At 44.9% G+C, this 23,360-nt stretch overlaps 25 non-coding genes across 25 annotated transcripts; 3 read left to right on the top strand and 22 right to left on the bottom strand.

Annotated features, from left to right (window-relative positions):
• Positions 1 to 16,640: 16,640 nt before the first annotated feature.
• On the bottom strand, positions 16,641 to 16,712 carry trnaq-cug (transfer RNA glutamine (anticodon CUG)). The gene has a single exon. It is a non-coding gene; the product is annotated as a tRNA-Gln (tRNA).
• Positions 16,713 to 16,921: 209 nt separating this feature from the next.
• Positions 16,922 to 16,993, bottom strand: trnaq-uug (transfer RNA glutamine (anticodon UUG)). Its single transcript has one exon. It is a non-coding gene; the product is annotated as a tRNA-Gln (tRNA).
• A 288-nt stretch (positions 16,994 to 17,281) lies between these two features.
• trnai-aau (transfer RNA isoleucine (anticodon AAU)) lies at positions 17,282 to 17,355 on the bottom strand. The gene has a single exon. It is a non-coding gene; the product is annotated as a tRNA-Ile (tRNA).
• Positions 17,356 to 17,929: 574 nt separating this feature from the next.
• Positions 17,930 to 18,001, bottom strand: trnaq-cug (transfer RNA glutamine (anticodon CUG)). The gene has a single exon. It is a non-coding gene; the product is annotated as a tRNA-Gln (tRNA).
• Positions 18,002 to 18,311: 310 nt separating this feature from the next.
• On the bottom strand, positions 18,312 to 18,383 carry trnaq-uug (transfer RNA glutamine (anticodon UUG)). The gene has a single exon. It is a non-coding gene; the product is annotated as a tRNA-Gln (tRNA).
• A 125-nt stretch (positions 18,384 to 18,508) lies between these two features.
• On the bottom strand, positions 18,509 to 18,581 carry trnaf-gaa (transfer RNA phenylalanine (anticodon GAA)). The gene has a single exon. It is a non-coding gene; the product is annotated as a tRNA-Phe (tRNA).
• A 99-nt stretch (positions 18,582 to 18,680) lies between these two features.
• trnai-aau (transfer RNA isoleucine (anticodon AAU)) lies at positions 18,681 to 18,754 on the bottom strand. The gene has a single exon. It is a non-coding gene; the product is annotated as a tRNA-Ile (tRNA).
• An 89-nt stretch (positions 18,755 to 18,843) lies between these two features.
• trnap-agg (transfer RNA proline (anticodon AGG)) lies at positions 18,844 to 18,915 on the bottom strand. Its single transcript has one exon. It is a non-coding gene; the product is annotated as a tRNA-Pro (tRNA).
• A 205-nt stretch (positions 18,916 to 19,120) lies between these two features.
• On the top strand, positions 19,121 to 19,193 carry trnaa-agc (transfer RNA alanine (anticodon AGC)). Its single transcript has one exon. It is a non-coding gene; the product is annotated as a tRNA-Ala (tRNA).
• A 121-nt stretch (positions 19,194 to 19,314) lies between these two features.
• trnaq-cug (transfer RNA glutamine (anticodon CUG)) lies at positions 19,315 to 19,386 on the bottom strand. The gene has a single exon. It is a non-coding gene; the product is annotated as a tRNA-Gln (tRNA).
• A 310-nt stretch (positions 19,387 to 19,696) lies between these two features.
• Positions 19,697 to 19,768, bottom strand: trnaq-uug (transfer RNA glutamine (anticodon UUG)). Its single transcript has one exon. It is a non-coding gene; the product is annotated as a tRNA-Gln (tRNA).
• A 125-nt stretch (positions 19,769 to 19,893) lies between these two features.
• Positions 19,894 to 19,966, bottom strand: trnaf-gaa (transfer RNA phenylalanine (anticodon GAA)). The gene has a single exon. It is a non-coding gene; the product is annotated as a tRNA-Phe (tRNA).
• Positions 19,967 to 20,078: 112 nt separating this feature from the next.
• On the bottom strand, positions 20,079 to 20,152 carry trnai-aau (transfer RNA isoleucine (anticodon AAU)). The gene has a single exon. It is a non-coding gene; the product is annotated as a tRNA-Ile (tRNA).
• Positions 20,153 to 20,304: 152 nt separating this feature from the next.
• Positions 20,305 to 20,377, bottom strand: trnaf-gaa (transfer RNA phenylalanine (anticodon GAA)). The gene has a single exon. It is a non-coding gene; the product is annotated as a tRNA-Phe (tRNA).
• Positions 20,378 to 20,476: 99 nt separating this feature from the next.
• On the bottom strand, positions 20,477 to 20,550 carry trnai-aau (transfer RNA isoleucine (anticodon AAU)). The gene has a single exon. It is a non-coding gene; the product is annotated as a tRNA-Ile (tRNA).
• A 371-nt stretch (positions 20,551 to 20,921) lies between these two features.
• trnaa-agc (transfer RNA alanine (anticodon AGC)) lies at positions 20,922 to 20,994 on the top strand. The gene has a single exon. It is a non-coding gene; the product is annotated as a tRNA-Ala (tRNA).
• Positions 20,995 to 21,114: 120 nt separating this feature from the next.
• trnaq-cug (transfer RNA glutamine (anticodon CUG)) lies at positions 21,115 to 21,186 on the bottom strand. Its single transcript has one exon. It is a non-coding gene; the product is annotated as a tRNA-Gln (tRNA).
• Positions 21,187 to 21,496: 310 nt separating this feature from the next.
• trnaq-uug (transfer RNA glutamine (anticodon UUG)) lies at positions 21,497 to 21,568 on the bottom strand. Its single transcript has one exon. It is a non-coding gene; the product is annotated as a tRNA-Gln (tRNA).
• Positions 21,569 to 21,693: 125 nt separating this feature from the next.
• trnaf-gaa (transfer RNA phenylalanine (anticodon GAA)) lies at positions 21,694 to 21,766 on the bottom strand. Its single transcript has one exon. It is a non-coding gene; the product is annotated as a tRNA-Phe (tRNA).
• A 98-nt stretch (positions 21,767 to 21,864) lies between these two features.
• trnai-aau (transfer RNA isoleucine (anticodon AAU)) lies at positions 21,865 to 21,938 on the bottom strand. The gene has a single exon. It is a non-coding gene; the product is annotated as a tRNA-Ile (tRNA).
• A 371-nt stretch (positions 21,939 to 22,309) lies between these two features.
• trnaa-agc (transfer RNA alanine (anticodon AGC)) lies at positions 22,310 to 22,382 on the top strand. Its single transcript has one exon. It is a non-coding gene; the product is annotated as a tRNA-Ala (tRNA).
• Positions 22,383 to 22,502: 120 nt separating this feature from the next.
• trnaq-cug (transfer RNA glutamine (anticodon CUG)) lies at positions 22,503 to 22,574 on the bottom strand. Its single transcript has one exon. It is a non-coding gene; the product is annotated as a tRNA-Gln (tRNA).
• Positions 22,575 to 22,884: 310 nt separating this feature from the next.
• trnaq-uug (transfer RNA glutamine (anticodon UUG)) lies at positions 22,885 to 22,956 on the bottom strand. The gene has a single exon. It is a non-coding gene; the product is annotated as a tRNA-Gln (tRNA).
• A 125-nt stretch (positions 22,957 to 23,081) lies between these two features.
• trnaf-gaa (transfer RNA phenylalanine (anticodon GAA)) lies at positions 23,082 to 23,154 on the bottom strand. The gene has a single exon. It is a non-coding gene; the product is annotated as a tRNA-Phe (tRNA).
• A 98-nt stretch (positions 23,155 to 23,252) lies between these two features.
• On the bottom strand, positions 23,253 to 23,326 carry trnai-aau (transfer RNA isoleucine (anticodon AAU)). The gene has a single exon. It is a non-coding gene; the product is annotated as a tRNA-Ile (tRNA).
• Positions 23,327 to 23,360: the final 34 nt, after the last annotated feature.

Raw genomic sequence — 23,360 nt, 5'->3', positions numbered from 1 at the left:
TCAAATCGTACCGGTTTCGTGGAATGACTCATTTACACTCCTACTCACAGGGTTTAACTGGTGACATTAGTTTTTTTGCCAGCTGTGAAGGAGACATATGTTTGCCACGCGCCAACAGTGCTTTCACAAGTGGCGGTCTGCTGTAAACCAGTTTGGATGGTTGCAGGTGGACGTGCAGAGGCACTAGAGGTTGCAGGTGGACGTGCAGGCTGATGTACACTGGTGCCCATATCAGAAGCCCGTCTTTTCAGGACATACGCCTTGAAAATGGCCATGTTGGTGTTGGGCCTGGCATCTGCCTTAACCAGGTACCTGATGAGGGCTTCGGCCTCCTTGCTCTGGTCTTCATAAACATCCTTCATGGACCGGCCCTGAAAGTCACCAAACTCCACCATCAAGCAGCCCTGGTCTCCAGTTGCCCGGGCTTCTGCTTGCATTTCCTGCTTCCTCTTATACTTCTCTACTTCTTCTGCCATATCTCTAATATGAGAAGTGTACTGTAGGAACAGTTGTTTATTTTCTGACAGGGGGGATGTCTGCGCTTTCTCACTGGAAATGCTGAGCACCAAATACACTGCGTACCCCAGAGAGTTTTCCAGGAGCCATCTAAATCTCTGACCCTGGTACTTCCCAAACTGAAGTTTGCAGTGAGCCAGTACTAAAAACTGGTCACTGGGATCTCCACCGTTTGTGCAGACAAAAGTACTTGCCTCTGCCAGCACCTCCTCCTCCTTCGATTTGGCCCTTCCAGACACCACATTTTCAAGTTGCTTCGCCTCCGCCGATGGCGCCATGAGGAGACGGTTTGATGTTGCTGACTGGCGACGAAAAACGGGGTATGCGTACATTTTCTGAAATGAAAATCAGAAAGAGACTATTGCCTCTGTCAATCTAAAAGATACCTGTATGTTAAGTGTGTTACAATAATTTAGCAAGCTACACACCAGGACTTAAATCATGTTTATCAGGCATTTTGGGTGACAATATGGAAAGAAATTCTATGAAATATTAGATATTATTATGAAAATCTTGGCAATTACTACTAACTCCCATTATTACACTTCTTTTTTTTTACTACATGTTGCCCCAAGGATACAGTAATATGCAAATTAGATACATAGATACATTGTATAAAATGGGAAAACCCGCTTATGGCCATTTTACACACATATTGCATAAAGCAAAATGGAAGTCTATATCAAATCATTCTGTTATCTTTTATAACATAGTTGGGAATCATCTTCAAACAAAGTTTGGTATATAAAATCCTGAAACCTAAACAATTATTGGTGATTTAAAAAACAACAACATTGTTTTTGCCTATTCATGTCTTTTTAAATAAAATAATAATAAAAAATGAGTCCTAGTGTCCTCTACAGAAGACATAGTATAACCTATATGAACATTATAAAAAAAAAAAAAACGTTTTTGTAAAAAATTTTCTTATGCTCTAAACCATAGGTTCTCAAAGTGCGGCCCGCGGGCCAATGGCGGCCCGCCGAAACATTTCTGGCGGCCCGCGATAACATCTGTAAAACTGTTAAAACTATTGCTTTGAAAAAATGAATATCTCCGTTTAGTGGTGTTTAGCGGCATCCATAGGCATAAGCGGTAATTACATGGTCCGACCGACAGATCGCACTTGACCTCACTCCCAAGGCCACCAGGAACAGTGGTTGTCTATGTCTACACAGGAATAGGAATCGTGGCCAACCGAAACCAGCACCACAAATCCCATTGCAATTTAAAAGGGTATGTTGACCAAGTAATCAATATTCAATGTGACTTAATAATAATCTTAACAATGTCAAGCTTATTAATAGCCGCGTTTCCATTACCTTTCAAAATGTTCGCGGGCGCGAACACTTGCATTTTCCTATCAACAGTGGAAACAACTTAAACTAGTCTATCATTTCTGGTCATACAGAAAATAATAATGCATTATTCGCAACTACTTTTATTTGTGTAAACTCATAACAAGAAAACGTGCTTTTGTAAAATAAAATAAAACAATCAGTAGCCCCTATAGGCTAGCCTCAGCTACTACGCGCTTTCATGATCTCCGTGAACTGGAGCGCGAGAACTGAAACAAAATATAGCCTATGTAGGCTAAAGCTTAAAATGTGCACTTTTAAACAAACAAACTCGAATCGAAAGCAAATACCTGATTATGTAATCCGTATGAAAGGTGGATTTCTCTCTAAAAGCGCATCTGCTTAACAGCGGAGATGGAGATATGTTTTTAGCCGACACTTAGAAAACAATAGTTTATTAATAAACAATTAAAATGCCTCGCTGTTTTTTCAGACGCATTTATTATCATTAGCCTATAACTTACCTATAAATCAGGCTAGATCAGACACGTACAGGCTATATGGCTCCTCTCATTCATCACTGCGGGAAAAATATAAATTCCAGGTTCTAATTTGGCCTTAGAAAACCAGTAAAATCGACATGTTTTCCATATTAATTTGTGAATATTTAAAATGTTTAATAAGGGGGCAGAAAGTCATTTAAACAAAAATCTGAAAAAGTCTGTCGATATTTACTTTTTTTGCGCAGCAGTTGGTGAAGCCAGTTCAAATTAAAATTTTGTTCAACTTTGCGTTTTAAAAAGACAACAACCGTTCATTTTTCGTTTTTCAGTTACGGGTTAAAAAAGATAGATAATAATATGCAAATCTGCAATAATGGAAACGCGACTGACAAGCAATGATAGAAATGAATGATGATGATGACTTGTTTGGTAAGCTTCTATTTTAAAAGTTTCTTTCTCTCCCCCCCAAAAATTTCACAAGTTTTGCCAGGTTTAGCCTCAGTTATGAATTAAAATGTGTTTATTGCAACTAATGTAAACTGTAGAGATGCAACATGGTCATTAAAATAATTTCAAATGGGATTTTCTTTTCAGTTTTTTTTTCTTCGTTTTTCCCCCCGCCACTTTGGCGGCCCTCAGTTCAATGTTGGGTTCCTAAATTGGCCCTCACCTATCAAAACTTTGAGAACCCCTGCTCTAAACAATGTAATGACATACAAAAAAAAACTAAATTAACTAAACTTTTTTTGGTCTCAGGAGGATATAGCTTAATTAGTGGCCAGCTAATTAACTTAACAGTAGCTACATGTTTTCTTTTCTGTATTTTATCATGGGAAAAGTTACAGGTTCACAGGTACTGAAGTAAACCTGTAATATACACGCTAGCTAGCTATATTGGCATGCCTAATTTTCCAAAAATACACACTGTATATGAATAAATAATAAACGATTATACAGTAATGAAGAATAGCCTTACCTGTTGCAAAGATGACAATAATAGCAGCCGCTGATTGGTCAAAAGTACGTCACAGAAGAGAAACACGATTGGTCAAAAGTAAGCCATGGGATAGAAACGCAATTGGTCAAAAGTAAGCCACAGGAGAGACCCGCGATTGGTCAAAAGTAAGCCATAGGAGAGAAACGCGATTGGTCAAAAGTAAGCCACAGGAGAGAAACGCAATTGGTCAAAAGTAAGCCACAGCAGAGAAACGCGATTGGCTCACGTGGGCTTACTTTGGCTCAATCGGTTAGAAAGCAGCAAGCGAAAAAGCAGGGGTCCAATCTTTGCGCCCCGCACGGAAGCGAAAAGGACGCAGAAAACGCGAAAAAAACGCACAAATTTGCCCTGCAACAATATTCGGGCTATATTCCTGTACGTTATGGAAGAGTTTTAGTTACATGTGAAACAAGTCACACTCCGCGGGCTGGGCTCGAACCCGTGTTCTGGGCGACTAGTGTGTGATCAACTGCGCATGCGCCTTCTTTTGGTTATCAATGTGACATATCATTATATTGATATTAATTGTGTATATTATTTTTAAAAAAGCATATTACATGTTTATGGTTTAACCCTCTGGGGTCTGAGGTGTTTTCGGGGTCCTTGAGATGTTTTGGCATGCTCTGACATTTCTGCTTTTTTCAGTTGCTTATAAACATATTAATGGCACAGGTGAAATTACACTCTATATAGCACACACAGGGCTACCATAATATGTGAGCAACATGTATGTACATGTTTGTATTTTTGAGAGAATATTGTTTATGCGTGGTTATTGAAAAAAATAAAAAATAAAGTTTCTAATATAAGGCCACAAATAACATACTAAATATCTGTCCACAAGACTTTTGACAAGTGGATGTTGTTGCCTAGAGTTTTTGCTTCAAACTGATCTGAAAATCATTCTGCCTAATCATTCACATAAAACAATAGATTGTTTTAAATTGTGAAAAAAAAATTTTGTTTGCAAAGGCAATATGCGGATGGGCGTGAACGACCCAACCCCCTCATGAATAATTAGGCAGTTCTCACCTGAGCAGACTGCATACTAATGAGCCTTTCATTCAGGGGTGTCACACAAGAAAGAATGCAAGGACAATATATATATATATATAAATAAATAAATATTTATACACACACACACACACACACACACATATATATATATATATATATACAAACAACCAAAATATAAATGAAAGCCAAAAGCACATTTTTAGTCACCTTTTAGCCATCCACATACCATTTTTAGCCATCCACCACGGTAAAAATAAACCAGTCGCATTTCAAAGTCGTTCGCGAAATGACCGCCAGGTGGCGCAAAGGGACATTTAGCAAAACGTAAGTGGGGCTAATGTCTGTAGCCTAAGGATGAAATACTACAAGTTATGGTAATTTCCAAATAAGCCTACAACAAACATTTATAGCCTACTCCGTAATTGTTGGTCATACAGATAAGATATAATCTTTTAAAACTGTAAAAGGCTAAAGTATAGGCCTACACTCACAGGCTAAAGACAAAACGTTTTCTCGCTCATGTGAGAAACAGACGTTCGGGTATTTCTCAGTGAGAAAATTCATAGCCGAGCGGTAGAACTTACGGTTCATCATCAAGATGACGCGGGTTCAAATCCCACACAAGCCTGGTCTGTTGTAAGTTTTATATTTATTTAGATTTGTCTAGCTCTAAAACTCTGTCACACCATACAGTTTTTTTGCTTATATATATAAAATACAATTATCATGCATTTCCATTTTACACACAAAATAGTACCCAACAGAACGACTTTGCATCTGTATAATAATAGGCTACCAATCGTAATTTCAAAAGCAGTTCTGTAATAAATAAATTATATATAGCCTATATATATATATATATACTATATATTTTTTTTTTCAGGGCTGCCAACTCTCACGCACTGAGCGTGAGACTCACGCAATTGACCCAAATCTCACGCTCTCACGCCACACCCCCGATTTCTCACGCTGAAGTGTCAACCCGGTCGGTCAAATTCCTAAAAGATATAGTTTATCTATAGATCTATCTGTTGAGCCACTCGTGATCGACTAGTTATACCGCAAATTAGTTAAAATATCCCGTAATCTATCTAGAGCGAGCGTGCATGCGAGACAGATATTGTGCTCCAAACCATGCGCGCGCATGGCAGAGAGGTCTGTTCCCTACAACCTAGAGTTTTAAAAAACATGGTTTTAAGTAAAGTGTGATTTGCCAGGGGGGACGGGGATTTCCTTCTGGTCTAAACATCCCTGCTTCTGCAGAACTATTTTAATCCCCACACCCCTCCCTCCACAGCTAATCAATGCTATAGGCTACTTCACCAATATCAAATATATAAAATAGAGATATGCAACAGGCACGTTTAAACGACAAACAATAAAATCAAAACCAGCGTTTCAGTTGTTCATTAGTTCCAGTGGCCCTAATGGATGCACGGCTTTTCAAAATTTCACAAAGCGTGTTGATGAGATTATTTTGAATGAAATATTGAAGTTTATAATTAAGTGTTTTGGCACACCACGCCGAGTGGCCCTATGCATTTTTCTAAAGTCGGGTTTTATTCTGGCATGGTGAGTTAGTGTTCGACAAACGCGGCGGCGCGTTCATTTAGATTAATTTATTTTTCTCATTATTACAGCTAAAATAACTTAATAGGCGACTCCGTAATTTTTTGGTCATACAGATAAGAGTAGAGTAGCTTACATCGTTCAAAACTGTAAACTTGTATTCATATTAGGCTAAGTTAGCCTGGCTAACGACAAAAACAGTATCTGTCGTCTCTGTCTCCGGGAACTGCGCGTCACAAAAATGAACCGAAAGCCACTTCAGCTCAGTCACGATAAGAAATCGGCTATGTCTAAAGCCTTTAAATGTCTAAATATTTAGGCTAATAAAATGTTATCTGATTATGTAGGCTAATCCTTATGAAAACGAGAGGTACAGAGGATCTACTCAAACATGTAATGGAAGCGCTTCCCAATGAGAAAATGACAAGACAAGGGTGAAAATCTCGCTCTTATTAGGCTAAATCGCCCTGAATTAAAATGTAAAAACAGATCAAATAATGTATTAGTCGAAATGTTGCGATATCGTTTCATTTAAGTTCATAATTATTCTATAAATTTTATTTAATTTAGCAGCATTACCACGAAGCACCGTGTTTCGATATTTATTTGAATAATACAAAATAAAATAAAAATTTAATTCACAAATTGCATGCCTGGTTGTAAGGATCCAAAGATCCCTGTAGACTTTAATATTGATTTGAACATTTTGTTCATGACAACAAATTAACATGTGATTTTTCAGATTATATTTAGTTTTGCTTGGAAAAAGCTGGCCCAAACAAGTTTTATTTCATCAATTATTGAAATAATGAAATATTTAGTAATAAACTTTTATGACAGAAATATCACTAGGGTACATGTAACTTAAATCATTTAATTCCTTCATTATCAACACTGTCTAGAATAGCGATTTAAGTGTGAATTGCGACTTCTCTTTGTGTTAAGTCAGCCTCAGACTCCGATAGCCTGTGGGGGGTTGGAGGGACAGTTGCTGGACAAAGGTGTTAATGTTCCTCTTTCATATGGAGAGTGTCGGATAGCCAGCCTGATGAGCAGGCAAAATTATTGTAAGGATAAATCTGTGTCCAAATGTAGGCCCCATATCTTATTAAATTATAAATATTGTAGTTTATTTATTGTAGCCTATTTAAAGTTTTTTTCACACAAAATTTCAATTGAAGTTATTGTAAGGTGAATTCAACAAGGCGTGCTGTGTCTTTGAAGCAACAATTAAAGGCTAAATAATTTTTTCGTGATTTGTATGGCTGACACGCAGCGACATATACAGTATTATCAGCTGTATGATGTGTTTTTACCCTGAAATGTTTAATTTCGAGAGAGACCCTGCGCACGCAGCGAGGGAGAGTAAATAAACTTGTTAAAAAGAGATCCAGCGCGAGAGAGGCAAAGAGAAACGCATGTTTTTAATTTAATTATGTTTCTTTGGACAATTTTCGTTTTGTACTGTTTTAATTGTTTAATTTAGCTGTAATTTCTTTGGCAATACAAATTTAAAATGTCAAGAATAAGATTAGCCTAGTGTTTCTTATTTTCCATCGCAAAAGAAATAAACTCTAAACCCGATGCAACCCTGTTTTAAATTAAAAAAAAATGTCCCGACACTTTATTTAAACCTTGAAATGTTCGAACTTGGTTTCAAACTTAAGTAATTTTAGTGTTCTTTTACATTACACAATAATTTAGCAGACTAAAGACGAGCTTCTTCATTTTCATTTTCTGATGCAATCGGCTGACAATCTTCCTTCATCAGTTTTTGTCGTTTGTGCAGCGGCTGCGGTTCTACAGGAATGTAGCAAATTTATGTTGTAATGATAATTAAACAAAACTATTGACTTTAAATAAGTAAACAGTTATAAACAGTTACCTATTTAAGCATCAAGGTGGTAAAATATAAACGCTGTAGGCCAACATCGGTTAACAACATGTATGCCACATTGAGATTCGATCTCGGGTCGAAGGAAGCTCCTCGAAGCTCGTGTTGTTGCGTTGTAGCCTAATTTCAGTATTGTGATTATGAATTATTTTAACTACGTTTCACTTGTTGAATTAATCTGCTACCAGCTTTCAATCGCTCTGAATCAGCGCGGTGCGGCAGCAGATTACGCATTAGAGAGAATAAACCGGAATAAACGAACACTTTTCAGAGTCTATGACTGTAGCGCCTCTTAGCGGTAAAAGGCAGCAAATACACCACACATTTTACCGCCGCGGTGGAACGGCTGATGTGGGCATTGTCATGGCTTGCCTCGACATTTGCGTTTGAATAGCGCGCGTCCTCCGTGGGCGTGTCAGATTAACGCGTAATGAAGTGTAATGAGCTGGGGAAAAAATACTGACAGCACTCTCTTTTCATACAGATTGCATAAACTGAGAATATTTGTTTTTTATATAAATTACTTCATTTAAAAGAAGAGAATTCAAGCTTCATAAAGAAAAATCTCTCGTGCCTGTGTGACAAGTAATCGTGGAGTTACAGTTAATCTTAGGACACGTTTCAGAATGGACTGCACTGACAGAGAGAACGCTGAACTCGCATCATGTTTGTTTTTCTTTATTTGGTGAAAAGCACAACACTTTGTTTTTATTGTGAGTATCCACAAAAAAATAGAAACTTAACAGGATCTAATGATGTATCACACTTATATGTAAGATCAAAATCAACCGAGTATTTTGAGTCTCTTTTGCACTGATAAGAAAAAAAGCGAGACAATCGCGCCGGCGCGATAGCCGACCCCAGGGGGTTAAAAGGCTCTTTCTGACCATTTGTTTTACTGTGTGTGTCTTTGTTCCTGCCAGGGGTACACACACATTCCAGAAAGAGAAACACATGATTGAATCGAAAGAAAAGCCACACAATGTCTAAGAAAGTTAAAATATAAACTTTTCCACAACATAAGTTCTACCACTCGGCCATGAATTTACTCTATGACAAATGCCCAAATGTTTATTTCTCCAGTGTGCGTTCTCTCATGAGCGAGAAGTGCTCTTCATCCGTCTCATTCCTCAACAGAATAAGGGGGTTAATAAAACTAATACAAATGTTTATTCAAATATGTGTTTTTTTTTGTGTGTGGGATTGATTGATGGAATTTATCTGATTTATTTTAGGACACTTCAAATGTTTTATTTAAATGCACACAAATATCAAAATGTAAATTTTTTTATTAAAATGAATACACATAAATATTGAAATAAGTACACACACAGACATAAATATATGGACATACACACAATATATGTGTTATATACAATGTATACTCTATGAAAGAGTGGGTGGGCCCATGTACAGTTTGCACATTCCAGTCCCAAGGCAATTAAAAGCAGCACAATGAATAAGAGTGTGAACAGTATTTATTTACTAAAACTACAAGACATTAATGAACAACAATAAACAACTAACAATGTAGAAATAGAATAGAACATTCTGTAATATAAATAAAACAAACAAGACATTAAAGAAAGATTGAGAGAAAAAAAAGAACATAACTGTATTTACACATAGATATTTATTTACAGGTATTTACAAACAATCTTTCTTCTGTGTTGGAAGATTTTTATTATGGAGGTGGCTGTCCAGGTTTTTTCTGCTGGCGCTGTTCTACCAGCCACTCCTCTAAAGATTTGCCACCAGAGACACTGGGGCAAAAAGTGGCACTGCCGAAGCGGCTGTGGCCGAACTCCTTGGTTTTGGGCTTGCCACACTTAGAGCATTTGTTATATGCCACTTCACGGACATATTTCCTTTTGAGGGCTCCACTGGCCTCCTCTTCTGCCCTGCGTCGTCTGTTCCTCTGAGTGAAGCGGGACACAGACACCGGGGCAGTGGGAGCAGGAGCCTCTCGCACGTCAGGAAACACTGGAGTTGGAGCCAGGAGAGGAGCAGCTGAAGCGCCACTTGCACCAGCTGCCAGCAGCGTGGGCGCAGTGTTCAATAAAATGAACTGGGGCAGTGGCACAGGAACTGGGGGAGGAGTAGGAGCTGCTGGGGTAATTGGCCTCACAATTGCAGCACTGGCAGGTCGTCTGCCCGGCCGTAGCTTAGGAGCCTGTCCCGCTCTGTTAGGAGGAAGGACAAACTCGTGCCGGGCCCCTGATGTGGAGGGAGCCTCATCCAGCTTTTCCCGCGGAGCAGGAAGCTGTGAGCTGGCCACAGCGATGCGGTCTTCTGCAGCAAGGCCCTGGGTAAGGACAGTCACTTCCTGGTTGTTCTCCCTTCGATTAAACCTGCAATCAAAAAATGTATTCATAATAAATAACTGCTATCCCTTTCTTTCAAATGTCAATGTAAAACCATGCTTACCACTGAGTGAGAGTCCTCTGATTCAGCATAAACAGCTGAAGTGACGTGGCCTCCATCAGAGTTTGGCAGTTCAGCACCAGGTCTCGGATGTGGTGGTAATCCGTGAGCACCTTAGTCCAACGAGGAAGACGGACTCCATCCTTCTTTGTTGGGGACTTGTGAAGTGCACACAGTTTGATACACATGGCCTCAACTAAGCGACTGGTGCTGGGCCACTGAGCTGGCCCCCCAGGATGACCAATCAGGCACCTCTTCACACTGTCCACACCCGGTGTCACTCCTGTGTTTTTCGGAGCCTTGAAGCGTCCGCGGGTCAGTTTGGGCTGGTGTCTGGGCTGATAGTGGATCTTCCTCTTGTCCCCATCAGGAAGAGCAGTCTACAGACGGATGACCTCTGTGACCTGCTGCTCGTCCAGGTAGAGTGCCTGACGGAGGGACATCAGGTACTCAGCCAGATCCTGCACCTTATCCCAGCCTGCAACGCCATCGGGTCCAAGAACAGGAGCCTGCAGGAAAGTATTACAATAACAATACACAGCATGTTAAATGTCAGAGTGTAAAAGCAAATAGAAACTAATAATGAGAAGCTTACTTACAGGAGCCTGGTCTGCAACACTGGACCCAGTTGATGTTGCAGGAGCAGAGGCAGCACTTGGCTGGACAGAAGGCTGTGGAGGAGACTGCAGAGGAGGCTGAGCAGGGCGCAGAGGAGGAGACTGCAGAGGAGGCTGAGCAGGGCGCAGAGGAGGAGACTGCAGAGGAGGCTGAGCAGGGCGCAGAGGAGGAGACTGCAGAGGAGGCTGGGCAGGGCGCTGCAGTCCTGTGGGTGGCTGTAGTGAGGATGGTCCTGGTGCAGAGGGACAGGGGTTGAAGGCCTGGGGGCCGCTGCTGTGGACTGGGACAGGCTCAATGGGGTCATAGAGGACTGGCACTGTGAGGTCCTCAGGTTCCTCCTCAACAAAGCCTTCGTCCTGCACCACCTCATCAGTCATCTGCTCCACCAGCCGATCCTCCTCTTCTGGGTTATCCATAACAGTCAGGGATTTCCCAGACTGACTGTACAGATACTCCATACCCAGCAGCTCCCCTGCAAAAGAACACACATACAAAGCACATTCACATTATTATAGCTGTAGTGGCTATTTGTCCATAACAAACTGAAACAAAAAAAACAATCAAACTTTTCAAAGTTTGATCGTTTGTAGGCTTGACGCAGTTGAACAGATCAAAAAATTAAAATAATAAACAAGAAGATAATAAGCATAAATGCAAAATAAAGCAAATTCACTTTAGCAAAAGAAAGCAAAGAAATAAGGCTATAAAGGGTCAAATTAAGCCTAAATTAAACAAAGTACGAATAACTCCAACAATAGTTGAATTATTTGAAATACAATATAAAAAATGTACACTCAAACACTCATACACCTGTATAATGTATAATCTTTTGTTTGAGTTAACATGAATAATTCTCACCTGTGTAAGCCCCTGGAGGCTGGTAGCGATCATCCAGGGACATCTTCAGCACTTTGCGACTGAGCCGGTCCATTGCCTCCCTCTCAACGCTACTGTAGGTCCTCAGGTCAGTCTTTCCCCTCACTGCTTCATCCATCCGGTCCTGGTTCCAGCGCATCAGGCCTTCCAGGAGATAGGCCTGGAAATGCGCATCACTGGCACTGGTCCCTACAGGTCAAATAAAGTCAAATATATGTTATCTATGTATTCAGTATGGCAGAATAGGTTATAAAAGTTTAAAGTTTTTTGCAGGTTATAAAAGTTATAACCTACCTGGGATGAAGCGATTTAAATGGAGGTGGAAAGACTCCAATGAGGTGGAGCCACGAGCACAGCGATAGCAGCTGAGCTCCACACCACCCTTCTTTAGTGTGTCTGTCTTCTGGTACAGAGGGAAGCCCTCTGGGTCCTGAATACAGGCGATGTGCCTCTGCTGGTCTATCCAGACCTGTTGGATTCGCTCATGGTCCAGCAGTGGTACACCCAGAGTGTCCCTCCCCTTCTCACTGTCCATCTCATCAATGAGCGCCTTGATCCTCCAGGTGGTCTCCTCCACTCCTCTGGTCCGCTTGCGACAGTGCAGTGCCAACTCCTTCCTGGTGATCAGCTTATCCAGAGCCTTCTCTGAGACTGGACCAGCTCCTCTGGCCTGTAACTCCCCCTGTTTGGCCAACCGTAGAGCAGCGACATCATCTGGATCCAGCTCAAAGATGCACCTGGAAAGCCGAGCCATGAAGGTGCCGTAAAGCTGATGAGCCTCCGTGATGACACCTGCTGCAAAGCGCCGCATGAAGTGCTAAATGTCTAGGCGCACTTGGAGCTCATCCCACTCTATGAACATGGCTCTGACCTGCGACTGTCTGTGCGTGTGTGGGCTGCAGCAGTCTCTGTCCACATACATGACGGCGGGTGGTGCCACTCCCGCCTCCCTGTACCTCTTCATGAGACCCACCGCCATGGGCCACAATCCATGCCCCTCTGCCGCTGTGAGGACTGACACCAACACCTGGCCGTGCTCATTGCCTACATTAGTGCACCAACCAGCAGTGTTGGCAGCAGCACCGGCCAGTTTTTTGGTGACCTATGTAAAAAAAAAAACAGTAGAATAAACAAATGTCAGAAAAATTTAAGATAATAACAATTATTATTACTCAAACTTGACTTTTTATACCTTTTTGGTGGAGTCCATCTTGAGGACAGAGCCAAAGACTGAGGTTATTTTGGCCTTGACCTCAGGTAGCCGCGAGAGGACGTCCCTGGCATACACAGACAACAGCCACTTGGGTTTGGGGATGGGTGGGAGAGGCGGGGGCGCAGAAAAGAGTGGAGGCTCAACGATGGAGGAGTCTGTGAAGGGCTCACACACAGTGAGGTACTCCAGCGTCCGCTGTGACCACGCTGAGGTGTGTTGCTCCTGCAGCTTTTTTTGAAGCTGTGTGACACTGTTGCCCCGGGTCCTCTCCCGCATCATTATGACTACACTGTAGTCACACGAGTACCTACAGACAGTCAAATAATTCTGTTCAGTGCCACATCTTATTATTTCAATGTTAATATCAGTAAATCAACGTATTTGATTTTATACAGTACAACAAATTACAGTGCATTGCTCTAAATATGAATGTGTTCTGCACTCCAGATACTCTGTGGCCATGTCATACCACCCGTCTATGTCCAGGACCTTGCGCACAGTGCGATAAAGGCCAGCAGCTGTCAGCTTGTGGTTATTGCAGGCTGGCTGGACACAGACAAGTGGAATGGACCACATCTTCAGCGGCATCCAGAGGAACAGAGGGCGGCAGAAGAAGATATCAGGAGAAGTAGGGGGCTGGGTGAAGACGGTCGGGGGCTGGGGAGGGTACCACCAGAAGTTGGGATGTGGCGTCAGCTCAGGCTTCCCTGTTTTTATGTTGGCCCTGAACAGAGTCTTCCTGATCCAGTCCTGCTGGAAAGATGGGAGTTGCTCTTTCCAGTGGACAGGAAGCTCTGCAGGCGACTGGGACACCTGGCCAGGGGTCCACAATGCTGGAGGAGCAGGATAAGGGGCAGGAGCAGGGGCAGTAGCACGAGCCGGGGCAGGAGCAGGGCCTCTCGAGGCCGCAGTGGCTGGAGCGTAAAAAAACACAACATAATTATCTTATTGTTTTAGACTTTCACTGCATGACTTTCTCAGCTCTGCTGGACAGCTACTGCGATTACAAGGTTTAGTGCAAAGCATGTATGATTAGTAGACAGACGACATGATGATGAAACGATGGAAGGAAGCAGTGAAAATCATCCTGTTTTTCAACCAAGCACCATTAGAACAAATACAAGAAGAAGAAGAAAGAAGATGGGATCAGCCAAGTGTGAAGCGAAGCAGACCAAACACTACAACAGCCACTAATTCCAAGGGGAGTGGGGGAAGTGTGAGATGACAAAAATGAGCTTTAGTCAGTGATTATGATAAAAAATGAAATAAAAACCTTTTACATACACCTTTAAATTCCCTTTTTCCTTTGAAGATGTTCACTCAAAGAGTGAATGTAGATTGACACCTGAGAAGTACCATTCCTCTGTGTTGTGAAATAAAATAATATGAAATGTCATTTAAAAAATACTGTTTTGTTTTATTTGTAATTGTTTGTAAAATATTGTTTAAGATTTACATACCTTGAGGAAGTTGTTCCTCAGCTTGCGAGGCTACAGTTGCCATCTCCAGGTCATCTTCCTCCTCAAAAAAATCCATAGCAGCAGAGTCTGTAAAATAACATAAAACACTAAGTACATGTCACCAACACACTTGTATGCGTTAAGTGATACTCACCACATGTAAAGAGCTGTCTCCGGGCTGCGGACTCAGACGCAGGAGGTACACGTGGTCCTGCAGCTGTTGAACACGTATTTTCGTTAGACATATATACTGCATAATATATACTGTAATGATTTTAAAGCTTGCAAATCACTTACAGGTTTTGGCTGGAGACAAAATCTTTTGTGCCAGCTGTGAAGCAGATAAATGCTTCCCCCGCGCCAACAGGGCCTTCACATTGGTCGCCAGCAGTGGCCTGTTCTGAGTGGCAGTAGGTCGAGGAGGAACAGACACAGTGGCAGTGGGCACAGCAGCAGTGAGGGCAGATGCAGCGGGCACAGTGGTGGTGGGCACAGCAGCAGTGAGGGCAGATGCAGCGGGCACAGTGGTGGTGGGCACGTGGGCTGGAGCCTGCCTCTTCAGCACGTATGCTTTGAAAAGGGCCATATTGGTGTTAGGCCTGGCCTTTGCCTTCTTCAGGTAGGTGATGAGAGCCTGGGCCTCCTTGCTTGGGTCCTCATACACCTCCTTCATTGACCTACCCTTAAAATCCCCAAACTCCACCATCAGACATCCAGAGTCTCCTGTCCTCTGGGCCTCCTGCAGCATGGCCTGTTTTTTCTGATACACCTCCACAGCCTCGCCTACCTCCCTGATCTGCGAGGTGTATCTGAGGAACAGGTGTTTGTTGGCCGACAGCGGGTTGTCCCTCTCCTCCTCCCCCAAAATGCTGCTGACCAGATAGCAGGCATACCCCAGTGAGTTCTCCAGCAGCCACAGAAACCTCTGACCCTGGTGTTTCCCAAACTGGATCTTGCAGTGAGCCAGAACCAGGAACTGGTCTCCAGGATTCCCTCCATTCTGCCTCACAAAGGCAGTGGCCTCAGCCAGGACCTCCTCCTTACACCTGGCCCTCCCTGCCAACACGATCTCCCTCCTATTGGCCTCCTCAGTTGGCCCCATAAGGAGTCGACCCTCAGAGGTTCTTCGTAAAACCGGGTATGCATACATAATCTGAAAGGACACAGGCATAAACAGAACGTTACATAGCTGTCATATTCCAACTGAAAGTATTTTACTACAGCATTTGTTTTTTTTTGTAATTAATTATTATAATATTATAATAATTAATGATTATTATTATTATGAGCATAAGCAATTATTGTTTTTTATACAGCTGTGAATCACTTTGAATTGCCTTGTGTACAAATTGTAAATAGTGTGATGAACTTATTAATAAGAAAATAAATAACACTTCTTGGTACAATCTTGCAGGTATCATGCCATGATATGTATAACATAGTATTTAAAAAGATAACATAAATATGTATACTGGTGTATAACATAGTATAGTATAACATATATGAATTAAAACTTTTTTTTAAAAAGGTTTTAGTAAAAATGTTCTTGTGCTCAAAATAATGTAATGAATGACACAAAAAAATTCTAAATTAACAACAACAAAAAAATGGTTTAAGGAGGATATAGCTTAATTAGCGGTCGGCTAATTATCTTGACAGTAGTGACATGTTTTTTACTGTATATCATGGTAAAGTTGCAGGTTCACATGTACAGAAGAAAACAAGTGCTATTACACGCTAGCTAGCTTTATTGGCATGTTTAATTGTCTAAAAACACACACTGTTTATGAATAAATAATGATCGATTATACAGTCGTGAAGAATAGACTTACCTGTTGCAAAGATTGCAAAGATGACGATAACAATAGCGGTCGCCGATTGGTCAAAAGTAAGCCACAGGAGCAGAGCCAGGAGAGAATTTGTCAATTTGTCTCGCATTCGACAAAAAAGTAAGCCACAGGAGAGAAATGCGATTGGTCAAAAGTAAGCCACAGGAGAACGCGATTGGTCAAAAGTAAGCCACAGCAGAGAAACACGATTGGCTCACGTGGGCTTACTTGGGCTTACTTTGGCTCAATCGGTAAGAAGCAGTAGGCGCAAGCGAGAGGTAGCGGGATCGATGCCCGCATTCTCCACGCGGTGTACAGTCCTTTTACACTCACTTCAAAGGGGCACTCCCTAGATGAGCTTTTGAGGATCAGCGCTGTCGAAAAGTTTTTTTCGGACGAGGTCCTGCGCACATTCCTGGCAAAAGCAGGTCCCACCGAGATTTGAACTCAGCTCGCTGGATTCAGAGTCCAGAGTGCTAACCATTACACCATGGAACCTTGGCTTGGGTCGCTTTTTCCCACCGAGCAGCAGAGGTGTTTAGTCATTCAGCCCAGAAGCGCGACAGCAAAGAGCAAGTGAAGCCTTTTCTTTTTAAGCCCATGTTTCCCCCGATCCCGACTGGGTTTTAGAGTGCCAGTTTCACCGCCACATCAGCAGTTGCGCATCAGCTCTGTTTTTTCCCGCCCTTCCGCAAAACAAGCTAAAAAGGGTCCACCGAGATTTGAACTCGGATCGCTGGATTCAAAGCCCAGAGTGCTAACCATTACACCATGGAACCACCACACGCTGGTCCCTGGCCGTCTGAGAGGCAGATAGCGATGTGGCTAGGTGGAATCAGGTTAACAGGACGTGGCGTTTGGTCACTGGAGACCCTCGACCAAAAACACAGGGACCAGGTTGCTCTGCCGAAACCCTGGATCGAACCAGGGACCTTTAGTCTAACGCTCTCCCAACTGAGCTATTTCGGCCAGGTGTACTGGCAAACGGTTTGTCCAGCAGGGATTTCTGGGAGACCGCCCGTCACTTTCGAGGTGAGCAGTGCTAAGGGTCCCAGAGAGCAAAAGTGTGGCCAGTACGGGGATCGAACCCGCGACCTTGGCGTTATTAGCACCACGCTCTAACCAACTGAGCTAACCGGCCCTGCTCTGACTGCTTTTATCCCCAATTTCCCAGGAATATCCTGGTTGCTCTAGTCAGGCTGCAGAGATTAAAAGCAAAGCCTAAGAAACGGGCTCGTCCGGGATTTGAACCCGGGACCTCTCGCACCCTAAGTGAGATTAATACCCCTAGACCAACGAGCCAACACACACACATCCTTCCTGCTGCTGCCTGGCCGCAAACATTTCCGTTTGCAAGGCTTAAAGCACAAAGGTTTAATTAACTAGGAAATACGGTCTCTTTGCTTTGTGGCCATTGGAAACCGCGCTGCAGAACTTGCACACATGCTGTGCGATGGACACCTTCTCTCCACATCGTCGAGGGGTATTAGCTCAAATGGTAGAGCGCTCGCTTAGCATGCGAGAGGTAGCGGGATCGATGCCTCTCGCATGCTAAGCGAGAGGCATCGTACACTGCATGTACACTGCATTCTCCACGAGGTGTACAGTCCTTTTACACTCACTTCAAAGGGGCACTCCCTAGATGAGCTTTTGAGGATCAGCGCTGTCGAAAAGTTTTTTTCGGACGAGGTCCTGCACACATTCATGGCAAAAGCAGGTCCCACCGAGATTTGAACTCGGATCGCTGGATTCAGAGTCCAGAGTGCTAACCATTACACCATGGAACCTTGGCTTGGGTCGCTTTTTCCCACCGAGCAGCAGAGGTGTTTAGTCATTCAGCCCAGAAGCGCGACAGCAAAGAGCAAGTGAAGCCTCATTACATGGAACCTTGGCGTGGGTCGCTTTTTCCCACCGAGCAGCAGAGGTGTTTAGTCATTCAGCCCAGAAGCGCGACAGCAAAGAGCAAGTGAAGCCTTTTCTTTTTAAGCCACTGTTTCCCCCGATCCCGACTGGGTTTTAGAGTGCCAGTTTCACCGCCACATCAGCAGTTGCGCATCAGCTCTGTTTTTTCCCGCCCTTCCGCAAAACAAGCTAAAAAGGTTCCACCGAGATTTGAACTCAGATCGCTGGATTCAAAGCCCAGAGTGCTAACCATTACACCATGGAACCACCACACGCTGGTCCCTGGCCGTCTGAGAGGCAGATAGTGATGTGGCTAGGTGGAATCAGGTTAACAGGAGGTGGCGTTTGGTTACTGGAGACCCTTGACCAAAAACACAGGGACCAGGTTGCTCTGCCGAAACCCGGGATCGAACCAGAGACCTTTAGATCTTCAGTCTAACGCTCTCCCAACTGAGCTATTTCTGCCAGGTCTACTGGCAAACCGGTTTGTCCAGGAGGGATTTCTGGGAGACCGCCCGTCACTTTCGAGGTGAGCAGAGCTGAGGGTCCCAGAGAGCAAAAGTGTGGCCAGTACGGGGATCGAACCCGCGACCTTGGCGTTATTAGCACCACGCTCTAACCAACTGAGCTAACCGGCCCTGCTCTGACTGCTTTTATCCCCAATTTCCCAGGAATATCCTGGTTGCTCTAGTCAGGCTGAAGAGATTAAAAGCAAAGCCTAAGAAACTGGCTCGTCCGGGATTTGAACCCGGGACCTCTCGCACCCTAAGCGAGAATCATACCCCTAGACCAACGAGCCAACACACACACATCCTTCCTGCTGCTGCCTGGCCGCAAACATTTCCGTTTGCAAGGCTTAAAGCACAAAGGTTTAATTAACTAAACGGTAGCCAGTGCAAAGATGCCGGCACAGAGGAAATACGGTTCCTCTGTGGCCATTGGAATCCGCGCTGCTGCACTTGCACACATGCTGTGCGATGGACACCTTCTCTCCACATTGTCGAGGGGAATTAGCTCAAATGGTAGAGCGCTCGCTTAGCATGCGAGAGGTAGCGGGATCGATGCCCGCATTCTCCATGCGGTGTACAGGCCTTTTACACTCACTTCAAAGTGGCACTCCCTAGATGAGCTTTTGAGGATCAGCGCTGTCGAAACGTTTTTTTTCGGACGAGGTCCTGCACACATTCCTGGCAAAAGCAGGTCCCACCGAGATTTGAACTCGGATCGCTGGATTCAGAGTCCAGAGTGCTAACCATTACACCATGGAACCGTGGCGTGGGTCGCTTTTTCCCACCGAGCAGCAGAGGTGTTTAGTCATTCAGCCCAGAAGCGTGACAGCAAAGAGCAAGTGAAGCCTCATTACATGGAACCTTGGCGTAGGTCGCTTTTTCCCACCGAGCAGCAGAGGTGTTTAGTCATTCAGCCCAGAAGCGCGACAGCAAAGAGCAACTGAAGCCTTTTCTTTTTAAGCCCATGTTTCCCCCGATCCTGACTGGGTTTTAGAGTGCCAGTTTCACCGCCACATCAGCAGTTGCGCATCAGCTCTGTTTTTTCCCGCCCTTCCGCAAAACAAGCTAAAAAGGTTCCACCGAGATTTGAACTCAGATCGCTGGATTCAAAGCCCAGAGTGCTAACCATTACACCATGGAACCACCACACGCTGGTCCCTGGCCGTCTGAGAGGCAGATAGTGATGTGGCTAGGTGGAATCAGGTTAACAGGAGGTGGCGTTTGGTCACTGGAGACCCTCGACCAAAAACACAGGGACCAGGTTGCTCTGCCGAAACCCGGGATCGAACCAGGGACCTTTAGATCTTCAGTCTAACGCTCTCCCAACTGAGCTATTTCGGCCAGGTCTACTGGCAAACGGTTTGTCCAGCAGGGATTTCTGGGAGACCGCTTCTGGGAGACCGCCCGTCACTTTCGAGGTGAGCAGTGCTAAGGGTCCCAGAGAGCAAAAGTGTGGCCAGTACGGGGATCGAACCCGCGACCTTGGCGTTATTAGCACCACGCTCTAACCAACTGAGCTAACCGGCCCTGCTCTGACTGCTTTTATGCCCAATTTCCCAGGAATATCCTGGTTGCTCTAGTCAGGCAGATAGTGATGTGGCTAGGTGGAATCAGGTTAACAGGAGGTGGCGTTTGGTTACTGGAGACCCTTGACCAAAAACACAGGGACCAGGTTGCTCTGCCGAAACCCGGGATCGAACCAGAGACCTTTAGATCTTCAGTCTAACGCTCTCCCAACTGAGCTATTTCTGCCAGGTCTACTGGCAAACCGGTTTGTCCAGGAGGGATTTCTGGGAGACCGCCCGTCACTTTCGAGGTGAGCAGAGCTGAGGGTCCCAGAGAGCAAAAGTGTGGCCAGTACGGGGATCGAACCCGCGACCTTGGCGTTATTAGCACCACGCTCTAACCAACTGAGCTAACCGGCCCTGCTCTGACTGCTTTTATCCCCAATTTCCCAGGAATATCCTGGTTGCTCTAGTCAGGCTGAAGAGATTAAAAGCAAAGCCTAAGAAACGGGCTCGTCCGGGATTTGAACCTGGGACCTCTCGCACCCTAAGCGAGAATCATACCCCTAGACCAACGAGCCAACACACACACATCCTTCCTGCTGCTGCCTGGCCGCAAACATTTCCGTTTGCAAGGCTTAAAGCACAAAGGTTTAATTAACTAAACGGTAGCCAGTGCAAAGATGCCGGCACAGAGGAAATACGGTCTCTTTGCTTTGTGGCCATTGGAAACCGCGCTGCAGCACTTGCACACATGCTGTGTGATGGACACCTTCTCTCCACATTGTCGAGGGGAATTAGCTCAAATGGTAGAGCGCTCGCTTAGCATGCGAGAGGTAGCGGGATCGATGCCCGCATTCTCCACGCGGTGTACAGGCCTTTTACACTCACTTCAAAGGGGCACTCCCTAGATGAGCTTTTGAGGGTCAGCGCTGTCGAAAAGTTTTTTTCGGACGAGGTCCTGCACACATTCCTGGCAAAAGCAGGTCCCACCGAGATTTGAACTCAGATCGCTGGCTTCAGAGTCCAGAGTGCTAACCATTACACCATGGAACCTTGGCTTGGGTCGCTTTTTCCCACCGAGCAGCAGAGGTGTTTAGTCATTCAGCCCAGAAGCGTGACAGCAAAGAGCAAGTGAAGCCTCATTACATGGAACCTTGGCGTAGGTCGCTTTTTCCCACCGAGCAGCAGAGGTGTTTAGTCATTCAGCCCAGAAGCGCGACAGCAAAGAGCAACTGAAGCCTTTTCTTTTTAAGCCCATGTTTCCCCCGATCCTGACTGGGTTTTAGAGTGCCAGTTTCACCGCCACATCAGCAGTTGCGCATCAGCTCTGTTTTTTCCCGCCCTTCCGCAAAACAAGCTAAAAAGGTTCCACCGAGATTTGAACTCGGATCGCTGGATTCAAAGCCCAGAGTGCTAACCATTACACCATGGAACCACCACACGCTGGTCCCTGGCCGTCTGAGAGGCAGATAGCGATGTGGCTAGGTGGAATCAGGTTAACAGGAGGTGGCGTTTGGTCACTGGAGACCCTCGACCAAAAACACAGGGACCAGGTTGCTCTGCCGAAACCCGGGATCGAACCAGGGACCTTTAGATCTTCAGTCTAACGCTCTCCCAACTGAGCTATTTCGGCCAGGTCTACTGGCAAACGGTTTGTCCAGCAGGGATTTCTGGGAGACCGCCCGTCACTTTCGAGGTGAGCAGTGCTAAGGGTCCCAGAGAGCAAAAGTGTGGCCAGTACGGGGATCGAACCCGCGACCTTGGCGTTATTAGCACCACGCTCTAACCAACTGAGCTAACCGGCCCTGCTCTGACTGCTTTTATCCCCAATTTCCCAGGAATATCCTGGTTGCTCTAGTCAGGCTGAAGAGATTAAAAGCAAAGCCTAAGAAACGGGCTCGTCCGGGATTTGAACCTGGGACCTCTCGCACCCTAAGCGAGAATCATACCCCTAGACCAACGAGCCAACACACACACATCCTTCCTGCTGCTGCCTGGCCGCAAACATTTCCGTTTGCAAGGCTTAAAGCACAAAGGTTTAATTAACTAAACGGTAGCCAGTGCAAAGATGCCGGCACAGAGGAAATACGGTCTCTTTGCTTTGTGGCCATTGGAAACCGCGCTGCAGCACTTGCACACATGCTGTGTGATGGACACCTTCTCTCCACATTGTCGAGGGGAATTAGCTCAAATGGTAGAGCGCTCGCTTAGCATGCGAGAGGTAGCGGGATCGATGCCCGCATTCTCCACGCGGTGTACAGGCCTTTTACACTCACTTCAAAGGGGCACTCCCTAGATGAGCTTTTGAGGGTCAGCGCTGTCGAAAAGTTTTTTTCGGACGAGGTCCTGCACACATTCCTGGCAAAAGCAGGTCCCACCGAGATTTGAACTCAGATCGCTGGCTTCAGAGTCCAGAGTGCTAACCATTACACCATGGAACCTTGGCTTGGGTCGCTTTTTCCCACCGAGCAGCAGAGGTGTTTAGTCATTCAGCCCAGAAGCGTGACAGCAAAGAGCAAGTGAAGCCTCATTACATGGAACCTTGGCGTAGGTCGCTTTTTCCCACCGAGCAGCAGAGGTGTTTAGTCATTCAGCCCAGAAGCGCGACAGCAAAGAGCAACTGAAGCCTTTTCTTTTTAAGCCCATGTTTCCCCCGATCCTGACTGGGTTTTAGAGTGCCAGTTTCACCGCCACATCAGCAGTTGCGCATCAGCTCTGTTTTTTCCCGCCCTTCCGCAAAACAAGCTAAAAAGGTTCCACCGAGATTTGAACTCGGATCGCTGGATTCAAAGCCCAGAGTGCTAACCATTACACCATGGAACCACCACACGCTGGTCCCTGGCCGTCTGAGAGGCAGATAGCGATGTGGCTAGGTGGAATCAGGTTAACAGGAGGTGGCGTTTGGTCACTGGAGACCCTCGACCAAAAACACAGGGACCAGGTTGCTCTGCCGAAACCCGGGATCGAACCAGGGACCTTTAGATCTTCAGTCTAACGCTCTCCCAACTGAGCTATTTCGGCCAGGTCTACTGGCAAACGGTTTGTCCAGCAGGGATTTCTGGGAGACCGCCCGTCACTTTCGAGGTGAGCAGTGCTAAGGGTCCCAGAGAGCAAAAGTGTGGCCAGTACGGGGATCGAACCCGCGACCTTGGCGTTATTAGCACCACGCTCTAACCAACTGAGCTAACCGGCCCTGCTCTGACTGCTTTTATCCCCAATTTCCCAGG

Source organism: Rhinichthys klamathensis, unplaced genomic scaffold (genome assembly GCF_029890125.1).
Source record: "Rhinichthys klamathensis goyatoka isolate OS25496 unplaced genomic scaffold, OSU_Roscu_1.1 h1tg000176l_1, whole genome shotgun sequence".
NCBI lineage: Eukaryota > Metazoa > Chordata > Actinopteri > Cypriniformes > Leuciscidae > Rhinichthys > Rhinichthys klamathensis.
The sequence above is the reverse complement of the archived record's forward strand: the minus strand, read 5'-3'. Positions and strand labels throughout refer to the sequence as shown.